This window comes from Sciurus carolinensis, chromosome 10 (assembly GCF_902686445.1).
Source record: "Sciurus carolinensis chromosome 10, mSciCar1.2, whole genome shotgun sequence".
NCBI classification, from domain to species: Eukaryota; Metazoa; Chordata; class Mammalia; order Rodentia; family Sciuridae; genus Sciurus; species Sciurus carolinensis.
In genome coordinates, this window is record NC_062222.1 from 43,977,901 (window position 1) to 44,001,726 (window position 23,826).

Genomic DNA, 23,826 nt, shown 5'->3' on the forward strand with positions numbered 1-23,826 from the left:
ATATAACTCAGTTGGTAAAAAAAAAAAAAAAAAAAAAAAAAAAATAGGAGTAGATCTCTTGACTTGTGATCCGAAAATTCAAAAGTGAGCTATCTTCAGGAACAGGTCATATACAAGTCTATCCTGAATAGAGAGTTTATTTTGGGGAGGAGCAGAAGGTCATTTACATACTTTTACTTCTTTTTTATCTACTTGGCTTTAATTTTGACATTGCATTTTTAAAAAAACTCAGAAGAGCACTTATAGACCAAAATAAATTAAACTGATTTGCAAGAGATTTAAGAGATACATGTGACTTGAATAACATGAATAAAAATGTTTGCTTTTACACTTAATTGTCACAGATGACCAAAAGCATTACAAATTCTAGTGGCAAACTGACACAAACAGAAGCCTCCTAAATCTTTTCTTTTTTCACACAATCCCTGGGTAATAACCAATCATTTCCAAAAAGATGGAAATTAGAGCTGTGGGTATAGTTCAGTGTAGTTCAGTGATAGAGCATGCACTTGCCTAGCATGGGATCAGTCTCCAGTGTCACACACACACACAAACACACAGAAAGGGGGGCGGATCTACACCTGCATATCATATTGCCATTATTTTTATACACACAAAGAATAATTTTGTAAGCCATAATGGTTTGATCAACATTATAAAAAGTTTATAGAATATCCCAAAATAAAATTGGCTTTCTTTCTTTCTTTTTTTTTTTCTTCCTTTCTTTCTTTCTTCTTTCTTTCTTTCTTTCTTTCTTTCTTTCTTTCTTTCTTTCTTTGTGGTGCTGGGGATCAAACTCAGGGACTTGTGCTTGCAAAGCAAGCACTCTACCGGCTGAGCTATCTCCCCAGCCCCTAAAATTGGCTTTCTTATAGCAGAATTTAAATATTAAAGACTCTATGGTTCCAATTGGTAACATAGAATAAGTGGGTCAGCTTTATAAGGATTTGCAAAGAAATAAGTAGCAAGAAGATTTAAAGAAATCAGATACTAAAATATGATTTGCTGTGTCTAGTAGAATATCTTTTTAAAGTTCTAAACCAAAAGTCTTTATCTGAAATATATTCCTAGACTTTCCCTGAAGAGAGAGCTATGATAAAGTTGAAACCTTTTGCAAAACAAGTTCAAATTCAGCAAGAAAAAAAAAAAAGAAAGAAAGAAACGAACATTCGGTTTTCCAAGAAAGTCTCAATTAACAATCTACCTATCATTTAGGTAGATTTACCTATCACTGGGGGAAAAAAAATTACTAATTGGTATGATTTCTTTCCCAAAGAAAGCACCCAGTGTCTAGTTCTACAATCGTGTATACCAATAGCACCGGAGCCACTGTGGCTTGGCAGGGGACATTTGTGATATGGGTGGTTTCTAGGTTTATTCACCCCAGATATCAGGCTTTATTTTACCTTTTTGGAGTTTATATAAGAAAAAGTCACTACTCTCGGGAGGTTGAGGCAGGAGGGTGGCAAATTCAAAGCCAGCTTCAGGAACAGTGAGGCGCTAAGCAACTCAGTCTCTAAATAAAATAGAAAATAGGGCTGGAGATGTGGCTCAGTGGCTCAGTGCCCCTGAGTTCAATCCCTGGTACAACCACACACACACACACACACACAAAGTCACTACTGCCTCAACAACCAAGGATCACAGGAAAAAAGGTGTTCGTAATCCAAACTGAATAAAAACAGGCTAAGAATTTTTAAAAATCAGGCATGATATTGCAGTATCTACAGTCCAGGTAGTCGGGAGGCTGAGGCAGGAAGATCAGTCTCCGCAACATAGCAAGACCCCATCTCAAAAAAGAAAAAAATCCAAAAGAGAGAGCTGAAGAAGCACAGGAGAGTGTGCAGTAAGAAAGGATAAACTTGCTACAAACCATCCATATGTACAAACTCTTGCATCATTCACATCCAAAACCTACAGAACTTTCCAGATTTATTTCTCCCTAGAGCAAGCAGCTCTTTCACCAAAGATACTTAGAAGTCATTTGCTATACGACAATTTATTATAAATTTAAGACTCACTCTCTTTCCATACTCTTCTGGTTATTCTCCTCTTGTTTTATTTTATTAGTCTCATAGTCAAACTCAGTAAACATTTTTCAATTCAACCACATTATCTGCATTGTCTACTCTATCTATGTGCCGTTCCAATTGCCCTTCAGGGGTGCTATACTTTTCCGTATAACCACATAAAATGTGGTCTGTCATAAGAATTAGTTTCTGGAATATTTTCAGGGAGAATCAAATAAAATCCAATCAAATATGTCCTAGAAGGAAAATAAGATATTAATTTCACATTTTTTATCCACTAATTTCATCATCCTGATAGGAGTTCATGTTTTTACTTATGAGTATGCTTTATGTGTTCATAGGAGAATTGCTTGTCATAACAAAAGACTGGAAATAGCCCAAGTGTCCATCAGTAAGAAGCTGGTTAATATATTACTTTATTTATATAATGAGCGGATACTATACAGATAGTTTAACTGAATTAAGTTCATGTATTTTCACTATTATATAGTATGTGGTGTGATTATACCACAATATGTTTTAAAAACATATTAACATGGGGCTGGGGATATAGCTCAGTTGGTAGAGTGCCTGCCTCTCAAGCACAAAGCCCCGGATTCAATCCCCAGCACCGCAAAAAAAAAAAAAAAAAAAAAATATTAACATAACTAGATCTCATAAATAAGTTGAAGACAAAAATCAAATTGCCAAAATGCTAAGAGAATTCTACTATGAAAGTTAAAAATACAAGAATCAACTCTGTCTACTGTTAAGTACACACCATATGAAGTAAAAGTACAAAGTGATGCATAGGAATGATATGGTTATTACCCAGGGATAGGAAGGAGAATGTAATTGAGAATACTAGGTTAGACCACATGACATTACCAATGTCCAAACATTTTTATCATTTTTGACCCACAAAACAATAATCTCATATGATTCAACATACCATATAAACCATCTGCAATTATGTTAACAAGTTTTATTCTTTTTTTTTTTGTTTTTTGGTAGAGCGGAAGATAGGGTTATACTAGGATTTAACCCAAGGATGCTTTATCACTGAGCCACATCCCAGCCCCTTTTATTTTTTATTTTGAGTCAGGATTTCACTAAGCTACCTAGGGCCTCACTAACTTGCTGAGGCTGGCTTTCAACTAGCAATCCTCCTACCTCAGCCTCCAGAGTCACTAGGATTACAGGCCTGTGCCACTATACCCAGCTACTAGGTTTTATTCTTAAACCGAGAGATTTGTATACATGTATTCACATGAACGCATGAGGATTCATCAACTATTTAGCTCTTTGACCCTAGACAAGTTATTCGACCTAGTTTTTTTACCTGAAAAAATGGGAGCAATAATATATATCCCACACAGGCACAGTGACGATTTTAAAAGTTAATATGAACCCAGGGCCACTTTACCACTGGGCTACATCACTAATCTTTTTTTTTTTTTTTTTTTTGGTGATGCTGGGGATTGAACCCAGGGCCTTGTGCTTGCAAGGATTAATCTTTTTAATTTCTTTTTTTTTTTTTTTGAGACAAGATCTTGCTAAATTGCTGAGATTGGCCTTGAATTTGTGATTCTTCTGCCTTACCTGCTCTAGTCACTGGGAATATAGGCCTGGCATTTTTTTCTTTTTTGCATTTTTTTTTTTTTTTTTTTTTTTTTTTGGCAATTTTTTTACATCGGGATCCAAGGCTGGGGGTGTAGCTCAGTGGTACAGTACTTGCCTAGCATATGTGAAGTACTGAGTATTTATTCCCAGCACTACCAAAAAAAAAAGAAAAAAAACAGAATCCAGATAGAATCATGCTTTATTTTACAATTGCTCAACAACCATTTTCCTAGTAATCATTAAAACAACTTTTACAATTAACATTAAAATGATAAAGAATCGGTCCATTTTTTGGTTTTTGGACAGTTTGGGCTTTGTTTGAGTTTTGTGGGGGAGGGGTGGGTTTTTTTTTTTTAATGAAACAAGACATAAACACTATTGGTGGAACTGGGTGTGGTGGCACACACTTGTAATCCCAGTGTCTCAGGAGACTGATTAGAGGATTCCAAGTTCAAAGATATCCTCAGCAAGTATTTTAGTCAGTTATTTCACTGCTATGACTAAAGGATCTGACCAGAACAATTGTAGAAAAGGAAGTTTATTTGAGGGCTCATGTTTTCAGAGGTCTTAGTCCATACAAGACTGGCTCCACTCCTCAGGGCTGGAAGTGAGGCAGAACATCATGGCTGAAGAGTATGGCAGAGGGAAGCAGCTCACATGATGATCAGCAAAGCAGAGAGAGCCTCCACTGTCCAGATACAAAATATATACCCCATAGCCATGACCCTAATGAAGCACTTCCTCCAGCCACACCCCACCTACCTCCAGTTACCACTCAGTTAATCCCATCAAGGATTAATTCACTGATTAGGATAATGCTATGACCCAATCATTTCTCCTCCAAACCTTCTTGCATTGTCTCACATGTGACCTTTTGGAGGATATCTGATGTCCAAACCATAACAGCAAGTTAATGAGATCCTACTTCAAAATTTTAAAATAAGATAAATATAGAGTGACTGGTGATATAGCTCATTGGTAAAATTTCCCTAGAACCCAAAAGGAAAAAGAAAAAAATTAATAAATTAATTAAATAAAACACTCTTAGTGGCCTGGAGATGTAGGTCAGTGGTAGAGAAATTGCCTAACATGCACAATCCCCAACACTGAAGGAGAATTTTTGAAAAAACACTATTAGTTACCACTATAGGCATAAGGGGAAGTCAGGATGGCAAGATTTTTACTTTTCAATTTTTACTCTTTGGTGTTTACCTTATTACCATTTGCACATATTACATATGCTAATATAGAAATAAACAGATTAATATAAAAATAAAGGAACAAACCAAATTTACCAATGCAATCTTTTGTGGCATTACTATCAAATGGCATTTTTAAAAAAAGAAATACTATCGAAAACTAAAAAATTAAACTCACGTCCACTAAATTATAGCAGTTTTACAATTACATATTATTATTTCTTATGAATTATTACTCTGTGAACTATATTTTAATACAATGATTGCGCTACATACAGTTAGCTATAGTACAGCTACCTCAATATGTAGATTCCTTTGGAATTCACTTGTTTCTTTCATAATTATAATTCTTTTCTTCCTAAACTATTGTGCCTCTGTGAATTAGACTCCCAGCCTTGGGTCTAAATTGAAATGAGTCTCCTTGGTGCACCAGCAAGAGAATTTTGAAATCTTTAGTCTGGAATATTGTAGTTTAGCAAAACTTAATGGCATTGTCCTTGACGGGATGCACAAGCAAATTCATTTCCTGTCAGCCTCACGGAAACTAATGAGCTTTCCAACTGCAGTTTTCACTGAGGGCCATGCAGAGGGGGCTCTGAGAGCACGATGCCATCTTCTGGCAGAGTTCCTGGGAGAAAAAACCCGTGAAAGATGCCTTGCAATAAACCCCTGGCTCTGGGAAAACAGAATGTCAGACTCTACCATATTTTTTTAATTTTCCTCCTACTTGAGGAATATGTTCAGGTGAAGGTCAGAGGAAGTATAAGTGTTTTTTGTTTGTTTGTTTTCTTTTCTTTTCTTTTTTGGGTGCTGGGGATCGAACCCAGGGCCTTGTGCTTGCAAGGCAAGCACTCTACCGACTGAGCTATCTCCCCAGCCCCGGAAGTATAAGATTGATAAAATAACAGTGAAAAGGTCTGAAATTAAAATATAAATGTCTAACATAAGGCAGTTAGAATATTCCATACTCCAAGAATTTGGAGAAAATGCTAAATCCAATAGTAATAACCTGAGGATTGCTCTCAGACAGTGATACAATTGAGATGATTATGTAAGAAAATGAAAGAAAATGAAAACTCTCCAGACTATTATACTTGGCTGTCAATAAGAATAGGTCTCTGATTTTTTAAAAAGCAGAATTATCCCCAAAATTATTTATTCCACATTTATGTCAAAAGCTGTACATATCTATAGAGAATATACCAGGATCTTTCCAAGAGTGTAGCTCCACGGGCCTTGAAAACAGTTTTGCTAAGTGAGGACTGCAGATCACCCACGCTGAATGATGATATAGTGAACTTGCACAGGGGCTGACTTCAATTTCTAACCACTTTGGTACAAATTAGATTTCCCTAGAGGTTCAAATTGCTGTAAAGAACAGGTAATTTAAGCCTACTTGGCAGGTCAGAAATCAGTGGTAACTACTGGGGCTGCCAGTAGTGGTGGTGTTGAGAAGCAAGAAGTTATTATACATTCAATTTCCTCCATGCCAAAAATTAACTGAACAAACGCCGTTCCAGGCAATGTTGTGCTGCGTGGTTATCTGACTGCCACTCCAGCATCAAGTCACTCCCCTTCCCCACCAGACAAAACCAAGAATAATCTAGCTAAAGATGCTCTTGCAGGCTGGTGTCCTTTCTCAAAAACTGGTTCCACAAAGTTATTCCAAGAGACAAGTGAGGCACCCATAAATACCTACCTACTCCAGAGGAAATCGACATGACAAACCCTGGAAGAAGAGGGACAGTTTGTTCTATTTCAGTCTCCCAATACCTTAGCATACATGAATCTTGTGTCCTCTGCAAACATCTGTTCACATTACAGTTAACTGGATGGCATATTTCAGGATTTGGATTTAGCCAGTCCCTGCAGTAGCTGGGTGCTAACAAAATTTAAATAATGTATATTCGTAGTGCACTTAATGTATATTGATAGGATAATGTATATTTGTGCTTTCCTTTTGAAAGCACTTTCATTATATGCTTTGCTGATTTCTTTCTTTCCACAAGCTTGAGAGGGATCTAGAAGAGTTATCCTGACTTACAAAAGTTATCCTGACTGGCCAAAATTATTGGGAACTTTCCTGAAGATACCAAGATGGCAGCAAATATGAGCCTCAAGCTGTGGAATATCACATCTCGTGAGTTTTTCCCCATTCCATGTGTGTATTATCAAATTCCAGCAATGTGGACTGGAGATGTAGCTCAGCCATCAAGTACTTATCTTATTCCCAGCACCTTAACAAATAAACAAACAAACAATTCAACCAATAGAAAAGAGAAGAGTTACTTAGTCCTTCAATAACACAAGCTAGGTACTGCTGACTCTCTCCATGTGTAAATAATGTGGGACAGCTAACAGATAATGGAAATCATAATAAATGTTTTGTTATCACTCTGGTAAGTGATATGTCAAAACTAAAAAAAAAAAAAAAAAAAAAAAAAAAAAAAGAAAAGAGAAGAGTCAGTAATAGCCAATCTGAATTGCTCTTCGAGGTCTCAGTGCCATCAACAGGACTTTTCTCCTGTTTGTGACTAATGACATTGAGGACAAACTATGGCACGTGGCATATTGAATATTATAAGACGAAGAAATCTGAGACGTGACATGCAGAAAGGACATTCTGACCTTCCCCTGAAGCAGGTTCATAAAGTTCTCCTATAAGAGATGCAGCCTTTTTTTTTCTCTTTTTGGGTACTGGAGATTGAACCCAGGGGTGCTTAACCACTAAGTCACATCCCCAACCCTCTATTGATTTTGAGACAGGGTCTTTCTAAATTGGGCCTTGCCTAATTGCTGAGGCTGGGATTATAGGCATGCACCACTGCACCCAGCATGAGATGCTTCTTTATGCCCAAGGATCTTCCTTATCTCTGAAGACACCGTCCTTCCCCCAGTTTATGGCCATTATCTTATACTACTTTTGTTCTATCATACTTCTTCATGACTTTCCACTCTTCATCAAACCTAGCATAAAAACACTCAGGTTTAATCACTTCTTCAGGACTTCATTCCATTAGGAAGGTTCCCATGTTGTGCAAAACCTATGTTAAATAAATTTGTATATTTTTCTCTTGCTAATCTGTCTTTTGTTACAAGGGTCCTGGCCAAGAAATCAGAAGGTGAAGGGAAAAGGATATTTGCATTCCCTTCTGAGCTGCCTGCACTGCCACTTCTTCCTGGCAGAATCTCCTGTTTTTCCTACCCAAGGTCAAATTTTGGAGGTCTTTGTCTACTGTGCTAAAGTGGTTAGACTGTATTTTGTAAAAAAGGAGCTTTCAAAATGCAGTCACCAGACCATCAGCATCAGCATCATGCTTGGAAAAAAAAATTTTTTTTTTTGGTAGTGGGGTTTGAACCCAGGAGTGCTCTACCACTGAGCTACATCATTCCCTACATCCCTGTCAGTTTTTATTTTTATTTTATTTTTTTTATTTTGACAAAGGGTCCCACTAATTTGCCTAGGGTCAAACCAAGTTGCCAAGGCTGGCCTGAAATTTATGATCCCCGTGCCTCAGTCCTCCCAAGTCACTGAGATTATAGGCATGTGCCACTGTTGCCTGGCTTGGTCCCACTCTTAACCCACTAAATCAGAAAATTGTTTTAACAGGGTGATTCTAGTGCATAATTTTGATAACTATGACTAAAAGGTAGTAGTAGTGGTTTAAATTAAAGAAATGATGTATCAGATCTGTGTTTCAGAGATAGTTCAAATGATATAAACTGAATCCAGGAGAACAAAAGGAAATCAACATTTTTGCTGTATCTATTTAATATTGAGTACCAGGCACATTGTGGCTATTTATGTCCTGCTTTGACAGAAAACCAATAAGTTAGTCTCTGCCCAGACCCCAAAGAGCCTTCAGTACAGTTCCCTCCAATAAGTTCCTCTCATATATGAATATACAACCAGTGAAACTCCCCATCATGTACAACTGCAAGAATGGGATCCTAATTGGAATGAGTTACACTCCATTATGTATAACATGTCCAAATACACTCTACTGTCATGTATACCTGAAAAGAACAATTAAAAAATAAGTTCCCCTCAAATCACCCAACCTCACCCTCTTCTAGGCCAGAATCCTGATGATTCTGTCCTGTCCTCTCTCGGAGACCACAATGACATTCATTTCCTGTGACCAAGGCCATAGACAAAATACTCTGGTGCTGAATGAGGACTTGTTCATTCCCACTCTGATGGTCCGAAAGCCTGTCTCACAACATCAAGATGGAAATATGCCAATATCCCACCCAGCATCTTGTTCAAAAGAGGCCTCCTGTAGATTTTCTTTTAGAAATTTATGTAGGTGTTAGAAGCTGCTGTTCTTACAGGAAATGTGAAGATATAAGGCTCTCCCAGGCATCAACGGAGGTTTTCACAAGAGAAGATACTACAGAGAATGCCATCCCAACCAAGGTCAGTTTCAATGACCTCCAGTGGCCCCAGTGTTTCGGCCCTCCACATTCGCTCCCGATGCTGGTGACTCCACATCTCTGTTCCAAGAGAAACTGGAACCCTCCCCAGCACTGGCTACAGTGAAAACTGCTCCCCTCCCACCTAACTAGAGTTATGGAAAATGGAGCGTGGGTCATGGGATGCTTTCGGATGCCCTGCCTACTGCTGGCTGAACAAACAGAAAACCTACAGAAGGTTCAGTCACACTACATCCACACTCGCTGGACTCCTGACAGGGGCACAGGACTGGGAGGGCTGAAACATCTCTGAAGGTGAAGGTCAGGATCACCAGAGAAGGGAGAAATCAACAGATGAGAATCTGCAGGCACCTAGAGAAACTGGTTTTGTTGTTATTTGATGTAGAATTTGATGGGAAAAGAAAAGAACATACTAGTGCAAAGACTATTGTCTAATCCAGGAAAACTGTAGCATGCAGGGCTATCCAGAGGAACAGAACCGGTAGTATATACATCCACCTATCCAGCCACACGCATGCGCACGCGCATACACAGGTTAGGAGAAATCGGTTCGAGTGATTAAGTCCCAAAATTTGCAATCGGTAAGGTAGAGACCCAGCAGAGGCAGTGGTGTAAATTCTAGTCTAAATTCAAAGACATGGGATACCAGTACTGTTCCCAGTCACTATGGCGGTTGAAAGGGTCACATATTTCAGCAAGTTCCCCTAGGGGGCAATATTACTCCTGCTTGGGAATCACTTAGTTGGGGTCTTAGACGGTGACATTCAAAACTAAGGTTTTAAAACTGTCACTTTAAAAGACAACGGTAGGGGCAGAAAAATGTGACACCTTTCCTCACACATCGACCCCTATAGTTAAAAAAAAAAAAAAAAAAAAAAAAAACGGTTACAAGAGAAAAGCAGAACACAGGTTCACCTCCACTGGCATGAAAATTGTTTGCACATCTCGGGACTCTGTTTTTTTCTCAGCAACCCCTTTATATTTTTGGCTAAAATGTTGGTTCATGCACTTGCCTAGCATGCAAGAGGCCTAAGGTTCAACCCCTAGTACTGAAAAAACAAAAGTTGGTCCATGAGGTAAAAATTGAGTGAGGAGGCCAGACACTGTAATCCCAGTCACTTGGGAGGCGGAGCCAGGAGGATCACAAATTTGAGGCCAGCCTCAGCAACTGCAAGGCCCTAAGCACCTTAGTAAGACCCTGTCTCAAAATAAAAAATGAAATTAAAAAATAAAAAAGAACTGGGAATATAGTTTAATGGTAAAGTGCCTCTAGGTTCAATTCCCAGTACAAAAAAAAAAAAAAAAAAATTTTTTTTTTTTTGAGGGAAGAACCTTAGTGGCATTGGGAATTTTGTGAATATTTTCCAAGAGAGAACTTCACCAGTAAGTCCAATGACAGGTAAAAAAGTTCCATGATGAAGCCCCAGCAACAGCAGTGGCATTTCAGATGGGGACCAGCAAGACCCAGCTGCTACAGAGCCTGAAGAACAAAAAAGAAAAACGTCTGACACCCGCAGAAGAAAAACAACAAACTCTGAAGCAAAACCACTGCCAAGTCATCCACTAGTGCTCAAAGAATTCAGAAGGAACCAGCCAAAATAACCCTTGCCCCTCCTAACTGCGGGGCCTAAAGGAGAAAACATTTGTGAATGGAAATCCACGGCACTTGGTGCACCAGGTTCCGTCTGTGACGGTGGTGTGTTTTTTCTAGAAATTTTTATCAGATAATTTGTTCAAACCACCAAGGTTTCAAATGCCAGAATCTTTCACTGCAAACATCAACAGTCGGGAGTTATCTGTGTAGACATCTTTAAAGATAACTGGAGTCCTGCTCTGACTGTTTCAAAGGATTTGCTAGCTATTCGTTGCCTTTGGACAGACTGCAGTCCTGTGGATCCTCTAGTTGGAAGCACAGTCACTCAGTATTTGACCAACAGAGCAGAACATGACAGGATAGCCAGACAGTGGACCAAGAAATGCACAACATAATTCACATGATTTGTATGCAGTGTGAGAGAGCAGAAGGCGTCATCCTTCCCCTGTGTGACAAATCTTTACAGGCTTTACAATACAAACTTCTGTGCATATGTAATACTGATTCTACTCTCTGCTTTGTTCACTGGAAACTGGGAGACTTCGCAAAAAGGGTAAATGCCATCAAGAGCAGAACTTCATAACTGTAGATTAGTTAGGTTTAAAATACTTGGGTCAGGTGGTGCACACCTGTGATCCCAGCATTTTGGGAGATTGAAACGGGAAGATTGCAAACTCAAGACCAGCCTCAGCAACTTAGCAAAACCCTTTCTCAAAATAAAAAGGGCTGGATATGTAGCCCAGTGGTAAAGTGCCCCTGAGTTCGATCCTCAGTACCATAAATAATTAATTATTAAATGCCTACTTACAAGTCTTGCTTCTTTGAGATATCAAAATGTATTTTGTCATGTACTAAGGATACTGGGCCTTAAGTCTATCAGGTATTATAGGGCATTTTCACCTAATTCACTATCTCTATGAGGTTATAAAAGCAACTGCAAATGACTAAGAATTATGTCATTTGTATTAAACCCAGATCTATTTCTGAATGTGTGGTTCACACTGTTGTGAAAATGCTTTACCTTTTACCTTTGTCAGTTTGTGATGAAAGAACTTCCTTTTATTCTTTTTTTTGTAACTCAAAGGGCACTGATGTATCATCTCGAACATAATAAACATGCTTCTGCAGGTATAAATAAAAACGTTTTATGTGACATGGGCCTTCATAAATAAAGACCCAGGGACCCAGGGAAAACTACTTCTTTATGCTTAGGTTTGATGAAGAATAGACAGCCATATAGAGATGTGATTGGACAAATGGGTGCTATCTAATGGTAAAAGACTGAAGAGCTGGGAGGCTCAGCAAGGCCTGTGTGCTCAGATTCTTCTTGAACCCTGCTCAGAATCCTTCCTTCTCAGTATAGAGCAGGACCCCTTTTGCAGCCAGGTCTTATGATTGACTTACTGTCAGACAAATTAGGTCAGAGGATCTTTTTATGGCCAGCTCTTACACAGAAGATGAGGAAAGGTTAGAGTAATATTTCTAGGTTTTATAATTGGCTTAGGGGAGTGGGGTTCTAGTTCCTATGGTCTTGCTTGGAAAGAGGAATTCTAGTTTCTATGGCCCTCCTTGGGGGGCAAGGGGAAGCAGGAGAAAGAAGAACAGGAGGAGAACAGAAAGATCTTGCTTTGGAGACCCTTTCCTTCAGGTCAAAGTGTTCAGCATGCCAAGGCATCATATTCTAAGCCCCAACTCATGTCAGAAGTCCTGATAGGAGTGGGAAGAACAGGCAAGAAAATGGTTCCTGAAGGTAAAACAGTGGCGCCTAATATTAAAACAGTAAAGTAAATGTGGGTTTCAGTGAACTTAAAAGAGCAGACTGAGTGAGTAGAAAAAATGTTACAAGATAGCAAATGATTAAAGACTAACAGAAAAAAAAAAAAAAAAAGTCTAAAGTCACTGGTAGTCAGGAGCAACTTAAACCAAGATAATGGTAAAATACAGCTTCAATCCTTCAAATTCAAAATGGAGACAGTGTACTTCAGAGTGGTGGTGCCCAGCTGTAATCCCAGCCAACTCTAATTCCAGCAATTCCAGAGGCAGGAGGATCACAAACTCAAAGCCAGCCTGGGCAATTTAGCAAGATCCTGTCTCAAGAAATAAAAATGGCTGGGGGTGTAGCTCAGTAGTAGAGCACCCCCAGGTTCAATCTCTACTACTGGAAAAGGAAGGAGGAGGAGGAGGAAGAGGAAAATGAAACTATCAGAGGATAGCAGTGATGTGTCGACAAAATAAAGAAAAGAGCTTCAAAAAAAGAAGGAACCCTCAAAGGCTGACAAAGGGTATAGGAAGGTTTTAAAAAAGGGAGAGAGCTGAGGGTCTATCAGTTGCCAAGCACGTGAAAGTTCCTGAGTTCAACCCCAAGCACCTCAAAAAAAAATTTTAAAGGCAGAAAGGGAAGGAGAACTTGCATTAGACAACTAGTGGTTGCTGAACTTCAAAAGAAGCTTCTCCATAGAAAACCAGAATGCAGGGGATGGAAGAGTGAGTAGTCAGTAAGGGAGTAGAATACAGTGAGTGTGTGCTGGTGATGAAAGGTGAAGTGCAAGTTGACAGGACCAAAAGAAGCTTCTATGGCACTGCAGGTAACAGCAAGAACTGAGAGGTGCACCTCTCAGGTTGAAATCTGCACACTGCCAAATACCAGGTGTGTGTCTTTGAACAAATTCTTTCTTTCTCTGTGTTTCATTCAGTTCCTTCTCTGCAACAAAGCTCATAAAGTTCATAGTGATACCTCCTCCTCCTTTTTTTTTTTTTTTTTTTTTTTTTTTTTTGCGGTGCTGGGGATTGAACCCAGGGCCTTGTGCTTGCAAGGCAAGCACACTACCAACTGAGCCATCTCCCCAGCCCCCTCCTCCTTCTTAAGGCTTTTTTTTTTTTGCCCTTGATGACAGGGTGTCACTATGCTGCCCAGGCTGACCTTCCATTCCAGGACTTTCCACCTGGGACCACAAGCACATGCCACAATGGCTGCTGCGCTCCTCGTAAAGTTGTGAGGATTAAGTAGGGGACTACATATAAAATATAAACACTAAACACTTTTTCCTTGAAAAATCTCTGTAGGCAAATAGGAATATGGAAGAGTGAAGAGACACAGAAGATAAAAGAAACACAGTAATTACACAGTAATTATGTGGAGAGAATACTGGAGGAAGATCACAGAGGTGGAGTCTTGTCTGGTTCTCCCATTGGCCAGTAAATTAAGTGTTTCTGGACTGTGGCTGTAAAATGGGATCACCATATCCTATCCCATAAGGATGTTGTCTGATAAAATGGGACGATGTATGGTTAAGAATACAGATAAATGAGCTGGGTGTGGTGGTGCATGCCTGTAATCACAGTGATTTTGGAGACTGAGGCAATAAGATAGCAAGTTCAAGACCAGCGTGGGCCATTTAGCAAGACTCTGTCTCAAAAATAAATAAATAAATAATAATACAAAAAAAGAATAGGTAAATGCAGAGCAAGAGGGCCCACACCTGTAATCCCAGCTACTCAGAAGGCTGAAGCAGGAGGACCCAGAAGGTTCAAGGCCAGACTGGGAAATTTGGTGATATCCTATCTTAAAAATAAAACTTTAGAAAGGATGGATGTTGCTCAAAAGTAGAGCCAAAAAATAAAAAAAGTAGAGTGTCCTAGATTCAATTCCTAGTACTGCGGTAGAGCGGGGTGGAGCGTGGGGGTGAGGTGGCACGCTTACACCAGGACCAGGTAGAAATGGCTCAGTATTGACACTAGAGGGAGACTGTCTATCACTGACAAGAGCCTCAGCGACCAAGGCTTGTACCGCAATTCAAGAGATGCAGTCCTGGGAGTATTGCCTGTTCACCATGTTTCCGGTTTAGAGTTGAAATGGGGATCCTGGCCCAGAGAGGAAGAATCCAGTGCAAAGGGGGCAGAAGAAAGGTAATTTCCAGTGAAAGAAAACGCAACAAAGTATTTAAGGAGAGCTCTGCCTAGAAATGTTTGCAGTTGCTGTTGTTTTAAGTAGATGAGACAAGTCATTTTAATAATATAACACAAGTGCTGGGGTGGTAGCACCCAGCTACTAGTCCCAGCTACTAGGGAGACTGAGACAGGAGAATCACTTGAGCCTGTGAGTCTGAGACCAAGCTGGGCAACTATAGATGCTTTCTCAAAAATAAATCAATAAATAAAAATAATATAACACAAGTAAAGTTTCCATGACTGACAGAACTCCGGAAATTAACTTCCACAGTTGTGTATGGGTTTTTCCATTAGTGGAAACGGGAATTGCTAAATTAGAGGAAATTGAGAGTAGAGTCAAACTACTTAGAAGATTCCAGGAAAACCTTTCAAGAAAAGCTGAATGGTCCAGGCCTGCAGGTACAGGAAGGAGGATCACAAGTTCTAGGCAAGCCTGGGTGACTTAGCAAGACCCTGTCTCAGAATAAAAAACAAAAAGGCTGAAAATGTCACTCAGAGACAGAGCACCCCTGGGTTCAATCCCTAGTACCACAAGGAAAAAATATGCATACACAAAAAATTAAAGGAAGACAAGTTTCTGAGTTAAGGGAATAATTTATTTGAGAAAAATCTAATCAAAGCTTAACTCTTAGGTTAGAAGCTGCCTCGGGATCTGAGTCCTAACTCCCATAACTCCACAGGCAGACCCATGTAAGCAAAACCTGAATCTCCATGGCTAGACCCTATCTAAAATGATATAAAGTGAAAATTCATACAAAATGTGTTTGGCAAAGTTTCATGAACAATTTGCAAAGGTGAATAAAAATATCCTGTGGTCCCCCAATAAAGACCCAAATGAAGGCCTAATAGTGAAAAGAGAAGAGTATAAAATAACCACTGTTCACAGACAGGTCAGCCCCCTTTTCTTTAGCATAGGAATACTACATGCCTACCCTGTTAGGCCTACCCTCTTTTTTGCATTACAGACTTGCACTGTCATGGATTGGCAAAACCTGTGAAATTTCTTAGCAATTGCCAAAAGCAATTTCAAATGGCTCTCAGCCTCTCTATCTCCTCTCACTGTGTAAGCAACATAATAACCCAATTTTGGGGATTGAACTCAGGGCCTCATGCATGCTAGGCAAGTGCTCTAGTGCTAAGTTATATTCTTCAGTCCCCAAAATAACCTAATTTGAAGGATGTATTAAAGTTAACAAGTGAACTGGGATTGTGTCTCAGTGGTAACTACTCACCCAGCATGAGTGAGGCCCTGGGTTCAATCCTCAGCAACACATAAAATAAAATCCTTAAGCACCACTTAATATATAAAATAAAAGTAATAAATGGCAAAGAATTAGCGTCCCCAGTTTAGAGATGAGAAGACTGAAGTTCAGAAAGGACATACAACAAACAGCCTCCTTCCTGGAGTGTTAACAAGGACATTTCAAATATTTGTAGGTACCTCCCTCCCACTAGTGACTGCTGGACACACTGACCTTGAATTGGGTCCCTTAACATGTTCAACTTGATGATTCTGCTGAAAGTTTTCCAAAAGAAAACAAAAAAGTTTTCCATTTATCTTATACTTTATACCTCTATAATCTGATTTCTAGGTCAGGGCAAATTCCACTGTACTTATCTTTTGAATATTGTTATCTAAAATCTATAGACGAAGCAAGGCATGGTGGCACATGCTTGTAATCTCAGCAACTCTGGAGGCTAAGGAGGAAATTTTAAGGCCAGGTTAGGGAACTTAGCAAGACCCTCAGCAATTTAGCAAGAACCATGTCTCAAAAAAAGGGGAGTGGGGACTGGGGATGTAGCTAAGTGGTAAAGCATCCCTGGCTTCAATCGCCAGTGCCAAAATAATAAAAATAAAATAAAATCTATAGGTGAAAAAACTTTGTTATTATCACTCCAGTTTTATATTTTCTGTTTGATACTCAGCTTCCTAGATAAAATTTTCAAGGAATTCAGCTCCAAAGTATATTCCTTAATGTCTTCTATACCTTCTGAGATCTATAGCCCAATTCTTACTTTTATTTTTATTTTTTGTGCTGGAAATACAATTCTAGGCCTGGTACATCCTAAAGTGTACTCTACCATTGAGCCTAGCAACACTTTTCTGTTTAAATGAACTGACCAGTCTGACTCGTCATCAAGTTTTCCAAAATTGCTTGCAGGAGTTATTACTTTAATCCAATGAGCACTTCCCTCCTGTCGTCTGAAAAATTTAATTTTCTCCTAAAGAGATATTGAATATATATAGAATTAAATTATGTCAAGTAACTGGATTTTAAAAACTTTACTGGAACAGTAAGTTCCTGCCACAAGAGGGCACTAGAAATTTGGAAGCATAAACCCCCCAAAACAACTACTTTTCACAAAACCTTTTCACAAAGCAATTTTAAAGTTTTTTTTAAATATACAAGTTACAGTGTCAAAAATATTTAGAATAACATTCATGTTGCTTAATTTGATTTTTCCACCACACGTTTTCAAACTGGTTTTTAAACATTGCAACTAAATGTTTTAAATTCTTAAGAAAGTATGCAAAATATTTCTTAGCATGCATTTTATGTTTCAATTATTTATTTAAACATAAAGAAAATATTTTTTACTCTGGGGGTGTATCTCAGTGGTACTCTGCATACATGTAGAACTGGGTTCAATACGCACCAACAAAGAAAAGAAAGAAAGTCAAATTTTTTTTTACTTAAGCAACTAATTGAATGCCAAAGAAAAAGGCTAGAGGTCTATGTTTTTAATCTTAAAAGCACTAATTGACTGGGGCACCTTGGGTAGATTCACACCCTACTGTGGTTATTTACCTGAAATGTCTTTCCCTCAAGTCCAGCAAATTCAAGAACCAAACCAAATGTTGGTCCAGTTCTCTCTAATACCACATCACCTATGCAGAAAAATTAATCATTTTTTCCCCTGGGTTTCTCTATAATTCACCACTTGGTGTACCCAATGTAGATAAATAAAGGAAATATTTCTTAAAAACCTATGTGCCTAAAAACCTACCAGTCTGAGTTCCCTCCCTTAAAGAGTTGATAAGATAATAGAGTAACATTTTTTAATGCATTGTGTGCAAAAACTGGAGAATAATAAAGGAGGAAGATCAGGAATAATATATGACATTTATTATTAAAAGAAATATTTCCAAGCACTTGTTTTTCACTCAATTTTGAAGAGAATTTCATTTTTTACTTATTGAGAACCAACTTACAACACTGTATAAGACACCATGAGGTATGGGGAAGCTATAGAAAATAAAGGGGAAAAAGCTTGTTGCAGGGGAGGGAGACTCATGGAAACTGATGAGAGACCAGTAGAGTAGAGGAAAAGGACCAGGGGGAGGGAACAAGGGAGGGAAAGGGGGAAAACTGGGAATGAGATTGAGCGAATTATATTATTATATCATGTGCATGTACAAATATGTAACAACAAATTCCACTAATATGTATGATTATAATACACCAGTAACTATATGAAAAAAAAAAAAAAAAAGACACCATGAGGAGGTGTACAAAAAGAATAAATGGCATGGTTTTGGACTCAGAGTTGAGCATTCTGGGTAAGTAAAATGTATACATAGTCACTACTTTGGAACATTTCAAAAGCAACATTACATTCAAGTGTAATTAACTTACTATTAAAAATTCATATGCATGTAGTTTATAAAGAAGGTACACATAGGACAAGGGATGTGGCTCAGTGTAGTACAGTACTTGCCTACCATGCACAAAGGTCTAGATTTGATCCCCAGTGCTACAAAAAAGGGAGAAAAAAGAACACATGATAAACCCACCTAAAGCATTTTTTTTTCTAAAGCATTTTTTATTTCATATGTAAGAAAATAATAAGTCCCATTAGGTCTAGAGGAGAGAACCCGGCTTTAAGAAAATAGAATATGAAAAGCTTCTTCCTCTCAACTCTGCACAGAATAGAATAGGGGTGAGGAGGTGAGGAACTAAGCTCTCACACATTGATACATAACCTTAAAAGCAGCAGTCACAGGACTTGGGGGAAATCTATAATCTTCCAAGTTATTAACCTCATCAAATCTCAGTTTCTTCATTTATAAAATGAGATTCTCATGTTAAGTGGTCTCTAAGGATCTCTCCAGCTCCACTATGCTGTCCCCACCCCCACCCACTCCCACCCCGGAACTCTACCACTGAGTCCCATCCCCAGCCCTTTTTATTTTTCATTTTGAGATAGTGTGTCACTAAATTGCCCAGGCAGTCCTCAAACTTGAAATCCTCCTGCCTGATCCTCCAGAGTAGCTTGATTTTATAGGTGTGCACCAACACATCTGGTTTATGCTGTGATTTTTATGGTGCCAGCTACTGAAATGGAGTGGTTGAATCTAACAGACATTATCATCAGGGAATCATAGGAGCTTGGTAGCAAACTGGATATGCAGAAGATGAAGGGAAGAGAGGGAAAAAATAATTCATGTATGTTGAAGCTCTATGAAAAGCACAAACTCCTCTACAATGTATGGAATGGAAGAGTCATGAAAATCATTATCCATCAAATCTAGTTACAAAAATCTGAATAACAGAAGAGTTCCCAATGATGTTACTGAAATAAACCAAAACCAGAAAAACTGCGAGTTGGACAGAAAGTGGACTTTCCTTTCACATGCTAATTCACTACCCCCCACCTCTACAGATTATTGAGATGCAGTTTACCACCAAGGAAGGAACCAGAGAGAATTCTCTTATTTTCATGCAATTTCCATCTTCATTCTTTTAGTCTGAAAACATTTCCTAGGAAGCTAAATTAGCTATTCAAAGGCTGGGGTAGAGCACTTGCCTAGCAAGCTGAAGGCCCAGTTCCTTACCCAAAAAAACAAAAACAAAAAAAGAGCTATTCAAATTTGGCAATTACAAAGATTTACTATCTTGTAAAGGCTATTCTCCATAATATTGTTTTCTGAAAATTAAAAACAGAAAGATTAATTAGGAAGAAATTACATTAAAATATGATCAGAGAGTGAAATATATTTAGACTTGTACTTCAAATCCAAAATAAATTGTAAGAAGCTGGTCAACTTTAAGGGGATTGGGAGTTTATAGCTTAGGCCCCTATACCATCATGTGGTTAGAGATTCCTGGATTTACCCTCATGGGTGCCTGCTTGTTCAACCCTAGAATGGCCACTGCACAAATCCACAGATTCATCAACTGGAGCAAAGAGGAAAGGGTTGACCATTTTCATAAATGCCCATCAAGCAGGGTTTGCCGAAAAGAGACAGGCACACTTCTGAAGTTGTTATTAAGTATCAAAGGATTTTAAGAACACTGATTAAGGAAGCGTTTTCCTGATGGATGAAAAAAATGACTCAATTATGCTCATGAACTCTGCAGGAAGGTTATGCAATATATTATGTAGCTTGAAGTATATTATGTAGTGCTTAATGAAAGTAAAATGAAAAAGAAAATTTTAAAATAGACAAGTAAAAACTAAAATCTTGTTTTTCGAACTTAATGTTAACACTTGTAACTCAGAACCACACACTTGATAAAGCTTTGGAAGGATTACAACAGAAAATATAAAGCCTTTTACATTTGTCATTTTTCCTTTATTTATGCCACTTTTCAGTCCACAGACTTTACCGCTGTTTTATGATGAGAGAGTTATAAACACAAAAACAAGATTCAGGGCTGGGGAGATAGCTCAGTTGGTAGAGTGCTTGCCTTGCAAGCACAAAGCAGCCCTGGGTTCAATCCCCAACACCAAAAAAAAAAATATATATATATATATATATATATATGATTCATCCTTAAATCTAGCAGGCGCAGTATAGAAAAGTGTAAGATATTCAAGAACACTTCCTAAGAATCCATAAGCCAAGGGTTACTTATTAATTGATTAACTGCCCAGGAGTAATCTACCCTAACCCACTGTTTATGCCCTCATCTACAAAACCAGAGATGATACTTCTACCTCGCAGTAACTCCGTGAGGATTAAATAAATTAAAATATGTAAACTGGTGCCTGGAACATGGTGCTCCATCAATGTAGATGTCATTAATGCTGTTAGTTACTGATAAGAAATGTCACTGCTGTCATTAAAAGATCCCAGGAAAGCACCGATGTAAACTGTCAGCAATGGAATGATAATTTGAGGACTATAAGATGATGTAAGCACAAATGGAAGAAAAAAGAAAAACACAGTGACATGCTTGAATCCTAGAAAAATTGCTCAGATTCTAACTTTTCAGAATTTTTTCAGCCTACCTCAAAGAATCTCTTACTAGAATGTTAATAATAAGGAAGCACTCATAGTTCCTCAGACTTCATCACAGACATAATCCGTTCTCCCAAGTAATATTTGAGTGACTAAATTATTTTCCAAACAAAACTGATACCAGATAAATATCATTATTCTAGGCACTGGGAAGACACAATCCATACCATAAACAGATTGTGTTTTGGTTTACTGATCAATTTCTTAGAAATTTTAAAGATTTTTTTTTTTCAAAGCCTGATTAATTCTTTGTGAAATGAGGACCAAATCAATACTGAATTAGGCAGCAAGACTCTATACCCTGTAATGTGCATCCTGAGACAGCCAGGTGTCCCATCCTTCACATTCTGTCAAGCAGAAACAAGGAAAGGATAAATCTCCAAAGCTTATCTGGTGACAGACAATCCCATAGGAGTATTCTGAGGCTGACCCCCACACGAAGGCTTCACTACACTCTTTTTCATTGCAAGAAAATACAAAAATTAAGTTTAATGTATTTCACTACAGTTGTTAAATAAAAGAGAAAGTTTAATTCTTACTCTTTTAATGTGTACAAAGGGCACCTAGAAAATTCAGCCTGGGATAGAAAAAAATAAAGAACAGTGGGCTTTACAACTGGGAAGGGCTGGTGTGACTTCTACAGCAGTAATGACTAGTGCTGACAGTGAATAAATCAGTTCTCATCCTAAGCCTCAGTGTCTCCTCTCAAAAAGTGGGTTAACAGGTTAAAAGGACAGGCTTCGGAATCAGACTGCTCAGATACACATCACTAAATCTTTTTAACTATATGGCTCTCATCAAATTATTTAACCTCCTTACGCCTCAGTTTTCCTATATGTGAAATGGGGATAATTCTATCTCTTACATAGGGTTGTATTGAGGATTAAATGAAAAAAAAAATTGGCTAGGGATATGTAGATCAGTAGTAGAACATTTAACTACCATGCACAAGGTCCTTGGTGCCACCCCAGCACCAAAAAAAAAAAAAAAAAAAAAAAAAAAAAAAGCCCAGGAAATCTACCTAAACTATGTGCACAATATCTTGTAGTTATTTAGAACAATAAATGTTGGCTATTTTTGCTAACTTGTAATGGAGTACAGGAAGTATTATCCCAAAATGCAGCAGTTGGCATTCTGAGTTTTCAGGCCGAAGAAACACTCCTGTTTATCCCAGCTTCCCAGAAGGTTAAGGAAGGAACATCACCAAGTTTGAGGCCAGCTTGTGCAACTTAGTGAGATCCTGCCTCAAAATAAAATTTAGGGGAAAAAATGGGGAGGTTGGCGGTGTAGCTAAGTAGTACTTGCCTAGCATATGCAAGACCCTAAGTTCCACCCTCAGTACAAGAAAGAAAGAGTAGGCAAGAAAGATAGCTAAAGGAAATTGAGAAAGCCACAGAACGGAAAGGTCTTTCTGATCTTCTTTAGCCCTTACTCTTTCAAAAACTCATGTGACAGGTATCCTGCCCTATAGGTAAGGAATATCACCCAGGGAAGGCCAAGAAAATGTGGACAGGTCTTGTTAATTTGCATTAAGTCATATCCCTTTTGTTCAATCATATTTCTACAGGACTGTCCGTTCTTTTTTTTTGGGGGGGGGGGCGGTGCTGGGGATCGAACTCAGGGCCTTGTGCTTACAAGGCAAGCACTCTACTGACTGAGCTATCTCCCCAGCCCCTGTCCATTCTTTATTGAACCTAAGCATGAAAATCTTTTCTCCTGAGTCAAGCATGGTGGTGCTTGCCTGTAATCCCAGCAACTAAGGAGGCTGCAGCAGGAGTATAGTAAGTTTGAGGTCACCTTGGGCAATTTAGCAAGACCCAGTCTTGAAATAAAAAATAAAAAGGGCTGGGGATGGAGCTCAGTGGTAGAGTGTCCCTAGGTTCAATTCCTAATAAAAATAGTTTTCTCTGGGTTTTGAGCTGTCATTGCTGAAGTCTCCCACATCATGCAAAACTTTGGTTAAATAAATTTGTAATATTTCTCTGTTGTCAATCTGGTTTTTAGTTATAGGAGTGTCAGCCACTGGATTGAAGAAAAGATGTTCCTTTTTCTTCCCTACACTTACAAAATTGTTATGGAGATTAAAAGTCACATATATACAGAAATATAAAATATAAAAGTAATCATAAATGGTAGTAGTTAGCAGTTACTTTATTCGCATTATTTCCCCAATAATAGGAATGAACTAACTATTCATGGTGATGACACCCAAATCCTCCCACAAAAATCCACCTCTATTCTACCCCGAGTCAAGAGCTTCAGTCTGAAAAACTGTGAGAAGAGGAGCACAGAAATCACGTTTTTCCTTTTTGTAACTCCAACATTCACACAGTGCCTGGCATGCAATATTGCTAAATTATATATTTGTCAAGGGACTTAATAAAGAATAAATGCTATTTTGTGCATGTCAATAGCAGATAGCAAGCCATCAATATCCACTTGTTGAATTACAAAGCAATTAGACCTAATTACAAGGCTGAGGATATAGCTCAGTCGGTAGAGTGCTTGCCTTACAAGCACAAGGCCCTGGGTTCGATCCCCAGCACCATTAAAAAAAAAAAGAAAGAAAGAAAAAAAGAAGAACTAATTACGGCACATGGAGTTAATATAAGAATTCTACACATTCAACAGCAAGTCAGTACTATGCTAAACTTTTCCACCTACATCACAGACAAGAAATCAAACAAATTATGGGAGTATACAGTGCATAGTAGATAGAATCCAGTAACATACTAGAGTGGAAGATAGAGCCATTGAGATCGTTTGACA

At 38.4% G+C, this 23,826-nt stretch overlaps 1 non-coding gene and 1 pseudogene across 1 annotated transcript; both read left to right on the forward strand.

Moving 5' to 3' along the window:
- The first annotated feature begins 10,339 nt into the window (after positions 1 to 10,339).
- On the forward strand, positions 10,340 to 11,257 carry LOC124994180 (ubiquitin-conjugating enzyme E2 E3-like; annotated as a pseudogene).
- Positions 11,258 to 23,535: 12,278 nt separating this feature from the next.
- Trnav-uac (transfer RNA valine (anticodon UAC)) lies at positions 23,536 to 23,608 on the forward strand. Its single transcript has one exon. It is a non-coding gene; the product is annotated as a tRNA-Val (tRNA).
- The last annotated feature ends 218 nt before the right edge of the window (positions 23,609 to 23,826 follow it).